Source organism: Scyliorhinus torazame, chromosome 17, assembly GCF_047496885.1.
Source record: "Scyliorhinus torazame isolate Kashiwa2021f chromosome 17, sScyTor2.1, whole genome shotgun sequence".
NCBI classification, from domain to species: Eukaryota; Metazoa; Chordata; class Chondrichthyes; order Carcharhiniformes; family Scyliorhinidae; genus Scyliorhinus; species Scyliorhinus torazame.
This window is the reverse complement of record NC_092723.1, coordinates 70503016-70512445: the sequence shown is the minus strand read 5'-3', so window position 1 is coordinate 70512445 and position 9430 is coordinate 70503016.

The window sequence follows — 9430 nt, the reverse complement described above, 5'->3', positions numbered from 1 at the left end:
CAGGGGAATGGGAACCGGATTTGTAGTCCAGCAACTAAGGTAGCCGATATTCAGGACGCCAAAGCATGTAATGAGGCAGTGGGGAAGGGAACACTGACAAAGGAGAGTATTTGCAGGCACGGAGATGGGTTGAAGTGGGTATACTTCAACGCAAGAAGCATCAGGAATAAGGTGGGTGAACTTAAGGCATGGATCAGTACTTGGGACTACGATGTGGTGGCCATCACGGAAACTTGGATAGAAGAGGGGCAGAAATGGTTGTTGGAGGTCCCTGGTTATAGATGTTTCAATAAGATTAGGGAGGGTGGTAAAAGAGGTGGGGGGGTGGCATTATTAATTAGAGATAGTATAACAGCTGCAGAAAGGCAGTTCGAGGAGTATCACCCTATTGAGGTAGTATGGGTTGAAGTCAGAAATAGGAAAGGAGCAGTCACCTTGTTAGGAGTTTTCTATAGGCCCCCCAATAGTAACAGAGATGTGGAGGAACAGATTGGGAAACAGATTTTGGAAAGGTGCAGAAGTCATAGGGTAGTAGTCATGGGCGACTTTAACTTCCCAAATATTGAGTGGAAACTCTTTAGATCAAATAGTTTGGATGGGGTGGTGTTTGTGCAGTGTGTCCAGGAAGCTTTTCTAACACAGTATGTAGATTGTCCGACCAGAGGAGGGGCAATATTGGATTTAGTACTGGGTAATGAACCAGGGCAAGTGATAGATTTGTTAGTGGGGGAGCATTTTGGAGATAGTGACCACAATTCTGTGACTTTCACTTTAGTAATGGAGAGGGATAGGTACGTGCAACAGGGCAAGGTTTACAATTGGGGGAAGGGTAAATACGATGTTGTCAGACAAGAATTGAAGTGCATAAGTTGGGAACATAGGCTGGCAGGGAAGGACACAAGTGAAATGTGGAACTTGTTCAAGGAACAGGTGCTACGTGTCCTTGATATGTATGTCCCTGTCAGGCAGGGAAGAGATGGTCGAGTGAGGGAACCATGGTTGACAAGAGAGATTGAATGTCTTGTTAAGAGGAAAAAGGTGACTTATGTAAGGCTGAGGAAACAAGGTTCAGACAGGGCATTGGAGGGATACAAGATAGCCAGGAGGGAACTGAAGAAAGGGATTAGGAGAGCTAAGAGAGGGCATGAACATTCTTTGGCGGGTAGGATCAAGGAAAACCCCAAGGCCTTTTACACATATGTGAGAAATATGAGAATGACTAGAGCGAGGGTAGGTCCGATCAAGGACAGTAGCGGGAGATTGTGTATTGAGTCTGAAGAGATAGGAGAGGTCCTGAACGAGTACTTTTCTTCAGTATTTACAAATGAGAGGGGCCATATTGTTGGAGAGGACAGTGTGAAACAGATTGGTAAGCTCGAGGAAATACTTGTTAGGAAGGAAGATGTGTTGGGCATTTTGAAAAACTTGAGGAGAGACAAGTCCCCCGGGCCTGACGGGATATATCCAAGGATTCTATGGGAAGCAAGAGATGAAATTGCAGAGCCGTTGGCAATGATCTTTTCGTCCTCACTGTCAACAGGGGTGGTACCAGGGGATTGGAGAGTGGCGAATGTCGTGCCCCTGTTCAAAAAAGGAACAAGGGATAACCCTGGGAATTACAGGCCAGTTAGTCTTACTTCGGTGGTAGGCAAAGTAATGGAAAGGGTACTGAAGGATAGGATTTCTGAGCATCTGGAAAGACACTGCTTGATTAGGGATAGTCAGCACGGATTTGTGAGGGGTAGGTCTTGCCTTACAAATCTTATTGAATTCTTTGAGGAGGTGACCAAGCATGTGGATGAAGGTAAAGCAGTGGATGTAGTGTACATGGATTTTAGTAAGACATTTGATAAAGTTCCCCATGGTAGGCTTATGCAGAAAGTAAGGAGGCATGGGATAGTGGGAAATTTGGCCAGTTGGATAACGAACTGGCTAACCGATAGAAGTCAGAGAGTGGTGGTGGATGGCAAATATTCAGCCTAGATCCCAGTTACCAGTGGCGTACTGCAGGGATCAGTTCTGGGTCCTCTGCTGTTTGTGATTTTCGTTAATGACTTGGATGAGGGAGTTGAAGGGTGGGTCAGTAAATTTGCAGACGATACGAAGATTGGTGGAGTTGTGGATAGTAAGGAGGGCTGTTGTCGGCTGCAAAGAGACATAGATAGGACGCAGAGCTGGGCTGAGAAGTGGCAGATGGAGTTTAACCCTGAAAAGTGTGAGGTTGTCCATTTTGGAAGGACAAATATGAATGCGGAATATAAGGTTTACGGTAGAGTTCTTGGCAATGTGGAGGAGCAGAGAGATCTTGGGGTCTATGTTCATACATCTTTGAAAGTTGCCACTCAAGTGGATAGAGCTGTGAAGAAGGCCTATGGTGTGCTCGCGTTCATTAACAGAGGGATTGAATTTAAGAGCCGTGAGGTGATGATGCAGCTGTACAAAACTTTGGTAAGGCCACATTTGGAGTACTGTGTACAGTTCTGGTCGCCTCATTTTAGGAAGGATGTGGAAGCTCTGGAAAAGGTGCAAAGAAGATTTACCAGGATGTTGCCTGGAATGGAGAGTAGGTCTTACGAGGAAAGGTTGAGGGTGCTAGGCCTTTTCTCATTAGAGCGGAGAAGGATGAGGAGCGACTTGATAGAGGTTTATAAGATGATCAGGGGAATAGATAGAGTAGACAGTCAGAGACTTTTTCCCCGGGTGGAACACACCATTACAAGGGGACATAAATTTAAGGTGAAAGGTGGAAGATATAGGAGGGATATCAGAGGTAGGTTCTTTACCCAGAGAGTAGTGGGGGCATGGAATGCACTGCCTGTGGAAGTAGTTGAGTCGGAAACATTAGGGACCTTCAAGCAGCTATTGGATAGGTACATGGATTACGGTAAAATGATATAGTGTAGATTTATTTGTTCTTAAGGGCAGCACGGTAGCATTGTGGATAGCACAATTGCTTCACAGCTCCATGGTCCCAGGTTCGATTCCGGCTTGGGTCATTGTCTGTGCGGAGTCTGCACGTCCTCCCCGTGGGTTTCCTCCGGGTGCTCCGGTTTCCTCTCACAGTCCAAAGATGTGCGGGTTAGGTGAATTGGCCAATGATAAATTGCCCTTAATGTCCAAATTGCCCTCGGTGTTGGGTGGAGGTGTTGAGTTTGGGTATGGTGCTCTTTCCAAGAGCTGGTGCAGACTCAAAGGGCCGAATGGCCTCCTTCTGCACTGTAAATTCAATGATAATCTATGATTAATCTAGGACAAAGGTTCAGCACAACATCGTGGGCCGAAGGGCCTGTTCTGTGCTGTATTTTCTATGTTCTATGTTCTATGTGCGGGTGAAACCCACGCAGACACGTGGAGAATGTGCAGACTCCACACGGACAGTGACCCAGGACCAGGATTTGAACCCGGATCCTCAGCGCCGTAGTCCCAGTGCTACCCACTCCACCGCGTGCCACCCTAGCATCCATTATCAAAGGTTTTATAACAGAGCACTTAAGAAATAGTGTCAGGATCGGACAGAGTTAGAATGTATTCATGAAGAGGAAATCATGCTTGACAAGTCTTTTGGAATTCTTCAAGGATGTGACTAGTAGAGTTGATGAGGGGGAGCCAATTGATGTGGTATATTTGGACTTTCAGAAGGCTTTTGACAAAGTCCAGCATAAGAGATTAGTGTGTAAAATTAAAGCGCGTGGGATTTGGGGTAGTGTATTGGGGTGGAAATAAAACCGGTTGGCAGACAGGAAACAAGAGTAGGAATTAAAAGGTCTTTTTCAAATTGGCAGGCAGTGGGATACTGCAGGGATTGGTGCTAGGACCCCAGTTATTCACAATTTATATTAATGATTTAGATGATGGAACAAAATGTAATATCTCCAAATTAGCAGATGACACCAAGTTGGGTGGGAAGGTGAGCTGTGAGGAGAATGCAGAGATCCTTCAGTGTGATTTGGACAAGTTGAGTGAGTGGGCAAATGAATGGCAGATGCAGTAAAATTTAGATAAATACGAGGTTATCCACTTTGGTAGCAAAAACAAGAAGGCAGACTATTATCTGAATGGCCATAAATTAGGAGAAGGGAATGTGCAATGAAACATGGGTGTCCTTGTACACCAGTCACTGAAGGTAAGCATGTAGGTACAGCAGGCAGTAAAGAAGGCAAATGGTATGCAGGCCTTCATTGCAAAAGGATTTGTGTACAGGACCAGGGCTGTCTTGCTGCAATTATACAGGGCCTTGGTGAGGCCACACCTGGAATACTGTGTGCAGTTTTGGTCTTCTTATCTGAGGAAGGATGTTCTTGCTCTGGAGGGAGTGCAGTGAAGGTTTACCAGACTGATTCCTGGGATGGCAACTGATGTACGAGGAGAGATTGAGTTGGTTCGGATTGTATTCGCTGGAGTTCAGAAGAATGAGGGGGAAATCTCATAAAAACCTAAGGACAGCACGGTGGCACAGTGGGTTAGCCCCGCCACCTCAAGGCGCCGAGGTCCCAGGTTTGATCCCGGCTCTGGGTCACTGTCCGTGTGGTGTTTGCACATTCTCCCCGTGTTTGCGTGGGTTTCGCCCCCACAACCCAAAAGATCTGCAATCTAGGTGGATTGGCCATTCTAAATTGCTACTTAATTGAAAAAAAAAATGAATTGGGTACTCTAAATTTCAAAAAATAAAAATAAAATAAAAACCTATAAAATTCTAACAGGACTAGACAGAGTAGATGCAGGAAAGATGTTCCCAATAGTGGGTGTGTCCAGAACCAGGGGTCACAGCCTGAGGATTCAGGGTAAACCATTTCGGACAGACACTTCTTCACACAAAGAGTGGTGATGCTGTGCAATTCATTTTCCTCTATTGCCCAGTTGAGCTGTCAATTAAACCTGACCACCGCCCTCCCACATGTGGGTCCGTAACAGCTAATAAAAGCAAATTACTACGGATGCTGGAATCTGAAACGAAAGAGAAAATGCTGGAAAATCTCAGCAGGTCTAGCAGCATCTGTAGGGAGAGAAAAGAGCTAACGTTTCGAGTCCGATGATCTTTGCCAAAGCTCTTTGTCAAAGTGGAGCTTTGACAAAGAGTCATCGGACTCGAAACGTTAGCTCTTTTCTCTCCCTACAGAGGCTGCCACACCTGCTGAGATTTTCCAGCATTTTCTCTTCCATCCGTAACAGCTAAACCCTCATCGGAAAGAACCATTCCAACACACTGTTCACAAATCCTTACTGGAAGTGTCCTAAATGAATCGCCATTGTCTCAAGCTAATGTGGAATGTGAGAGAGACAGCAGGCTACGATAATCATGAAAAATAAAGCGCGATGAAGTTTCCTCCAGACTCCCCCATCAATCAACTGAGCAAAATGTCAGATTTCAATGTCATTATTGTCTCCCAGCTCAGTGCAACTCGATTCACACATTTTGGTCACAATTGCTGAAGACCCATTCTGTTCAAGAGATGATGTGCCTAACTCTATCTGCCATGACATAAAGTGTAAAAAGCATAATAAATAAATATATAATCTTTATTGTCACAAGTAGGCTTACATTAACACTGCAATGAAGTTACTGTGAAATGCCCCTAGTCGCCACATTCCGGCGCCTGTTCGGGTACACAGAGCGAGAATTCAGAATTCTCAGCTGGTACGGGAATTGAACCCGCGCTGCTGGCCTTGTTCTGCATCACAAACCAGTTGTCTAGCCCACTGAGCTTAATATGAGCCCCGACTGGGAGTCCATTGGTGCTGGAAATTGGGGCTGAAGGGGTTAAACTGACTTCCATCTTGTAACACGATGCTGAGGCTGCAATGAGTTACATTGCCACCTCTAGTTTTCTCCCTGAATTCACTTTCTTCCCTCCATGCCTGACTCAATCATGTTTGTGTTTGCTTTATTTTCCCTGTTCTTTTGGTCACAGGAATGATGCCAGGAAGCTGGGTGACAGCTAATGAGATTCAGGTTTTTTTTTTAAAGAGATCAGAAACAAGCTGTTGGGAATTATGTACACCCTGGGAATTCAGACAGCTCCATCTTTGCTTTAAGATTTCAGATATTTGCTGAATAGTCAATCCTGTGCTTTTTATGTGGCTCATTTAATGACTTTCTGCTTCATTCTGTGGGTCTTTTTCATATTGCCAACAGTCACGATTTTGTTGACAGTTTGTAAGGACTATTTTGTTAATGTGCAAAACACACACATTTAGAAGGGAAAGACAGACATCTCTTTCAATTCAGCCCATGAAAACAAATAGAGCAAAATCCAACTAATAGTTACCAAAATCATACCAGTTTGGCAAGGGTGCCCGCAGCTACAATTTGACAGGAATCGTACTCAAGAAGGTGAAAAGATGCTGAATTTCCAAGAATTAGCCAGAGTTCATGGAAGTACGTTACAATAAGTCAGGGATCTTTCCAATCTACTTCACTTGCCATCTTCAATCCAAACCGAGGCATGGGTAACACAAGGGAAGGCCTCTGTTTCAGGTGCTTTGTGATTTCACAACGTCAAGAATCAATGTTCATGTGAACATCTGACATGGAACAGCCCCAGTTTCGTACATGATTGAAAGCCTAATTCAGCATTGGCGGGTCGGCTTACCATCCTCAAGTTATGGGTGAATGTTCAGTAATGGTGGCACAGTGGTTAGCACAGTTGCTTCACAGCTGCAGGGTCCCAGGTTCGATTCCCGGCTTGGGTCACTGTCTGTGCGGAGACTGCACGTTCTCCCCGTGTCTGCGTGGGTTTCCTCCGGGTCCTCCAGTTTCCTCCCTCAGTCCAAAGATGTGCAGGTTAGGTGGATTGGCCATGATAAATTGCCCTTTGTGTCCTATAAAAAAGGGTAGGTGGGGTTACTGGATTACGGGTGGAGGCGTGGGCTTAAGTAGGGTACTCTTTCCGGGCCAGTGCAGACTCGATGGGGCGAATGGCCTCCTTCTGCGTTGGGAATCTATGGGGCTGGATTCTCCGCCCCGCCGCGCCACATTTCTGCCCCGACCCGCCGGTGGGATTCTCCGTAATGCCAGCCGGCCAATGGGGTTTCCCATTGTGGGGCAGCCCCACGCCGTTGGGAAACCCACGGGCGCCGGTAAAACGGATAATCCCGCCGGCGGAGAATCCCGCCAATGTGCCGGGTTTCTCCGAAATCCCGGCCAAGTGTTGACATCGGCGTAAACACCGGAGTGGTGTACGCAGGCGTTAATGGGCCTCCTAGCCCAACAATTCACCGCCATTCAGGAGGCTAGCATGGCACCAGAGAGCTGCACGCTGCTCTGGCGCCGAAAGGCGGTCCTGCACGGTGGGGCGGGTCTGCGCATGTGCACAATGGCCGGCGCGGGTCCGCGCATGCAGGTTAGGTGGATTTCAGCGGCCCCCGACCGGCGCCGTGGTGATCGCGCGGGCGCGATTGGCCGATTCTTCGCCGACCGGAGAATTGGCGTCCGGGTATCAGAGCGGCTTGGCGGGAATTTCCTGCGCCCCCCGCGATTCTCCAACCCTGCGCAGGCACGGAGAATCCCGTCTATGATCTATGGCAGCTGGATGAATTTAAATACAATTTTAAAAACTCCGGGATTATGAAGCTAACCTCAGTAATTGTGACCAGGAAACCATCATTGATCATTATAAAAACCCATGGATGCCCTCTCGGGAAGGAAATCTACCATCCTTACCCGGTCTGGCCCAAATGTGGCTCCAGACCCCATAGCAATGTGGTTGACTCTTAACTGCCCTCTGAAATGGTGTGGCAAGCTGACAAATTGCCGGTGATGCCCACATCCCACAAAAGACTAAAGTAATCCATGTCTTGATTTTAGAATTATTATCCTTGATATAAATCCCCTCATCACTCCCTACTCTGCAATCTCCTGCAGTGGTTTAACTTTGCAGGATATTTACATTCCTCTAATGACTCTATAACAACCTTGACTTTACTCTTTTCACCATTGGCACTCATGCCTTCAGTTGCTAATGGCCTAAGCTTTGGAATTCTCTCCCTAAACCTCTCCACCTTTCTTTCTCCTTAAACAACTCAATGTTGAATGCAATTTGAGGATTTCCCTGTGAAGTGCCCATGTTATTTTATTCTGTGGAAGAATTAAGTCTGGATTTGTGCCAAGTCCAGATGATTTGGGAGCCCTTTAAAAATGGAGGGCAGGTCCCAGACCAGTTTCATTCTGGGGTTTCCGAGATTTAGTCGAGCCTTTTAAAGGTGTGAGCTGGTATGTGTTGTGAGACCTTTCCCAACCTGGTCAGCTCCATTGTGTGGATCGATATGTCCTAACCCCTGCAATTTTCATGACATTTTTAAAAATATAAATTTAGAGCACCCAATTCTTTTTTTTCCCAATTAAGGGCAATTTAGCATAGCAAATTCACCTACACTGCACATCTTTGGGCTGTGGAGGTGGGACCAATGCGGACTCGGGGAGAATGTGCAAATTCCACACGGACAGTGACCAGGATCGAACCAAAGTCCTCGGCACCATGAGGCAGCAATACTCACCACTGCGCCTTCGTACCACCCCAATTACCATGAAGCTGAGCAAGCATTTCACAGCGTCATGGTACACGGCACCTCCGAGGTGTCATGAACCATAGTCTGCATGAGGGAACCTGTTGAAAGCTAAGTTAAAAGGTCCTCCTCATGTCCCACCCCCCCCCCATGACAATGCATACCCCCCAGTGTGGTCCATCAGACTGCTCATGACAAGATATACCACGTGTTTCAACAGACTAATGAGCATAGGAATTCATTGAACACTAAAACACCTGAACACCAGGGAAAACATTGCTTGATTGACAATACTGGCTCTCTGATCTATGCTGTCAACTGCACAGTATTTATTTACACAAGATAAAGAGTTTCAAGTGCTTGCAGTTTCAGCTTTTGATAAGTTTTTAAAAATGTTTTTAAATATAAATAAATATAGAGTACCCAATTAATTTTTTCCAATTAAGGAGCAATTTAGTGTGGCCAGTCCACCTAGCCTGCACATCTTTAGGTTGTGGGGGCGAAACCCACGCAAACACAGGGAGCATATGCAAACTCCACACGGACAGTGACCCAGAGCCGGGATCGAACCTGGGACCTCGGCGCCTTGAGGCAGCAATGCTAACCACTGCACCCGTGCTTCTGATAAGTTAAAGCGTCTTGATGATTTACGCTTTTATTGGAAAGGAGATTTTGGAAAGGAGTAAAACTGAGTTTTTGTAAGGAAAGTGGCATATTAGCAAGGAATTACTTATTTTTAAAGCTTTTCTTTATGCATCCTTCTGTCAGGATTGAGTCCCTCAGTTTTATATTGTGTACAGAGGGTGAATAGGCATGGAAGTGTGCCAACATGGCATGGGGCTTAAGGGACCATGGGGGTGAGTTTGGCATGAGGGTATTGTTGCTCGTTTTAGCCTTAGTTTAATTGCTCTTGTTCTATCACCTTTGC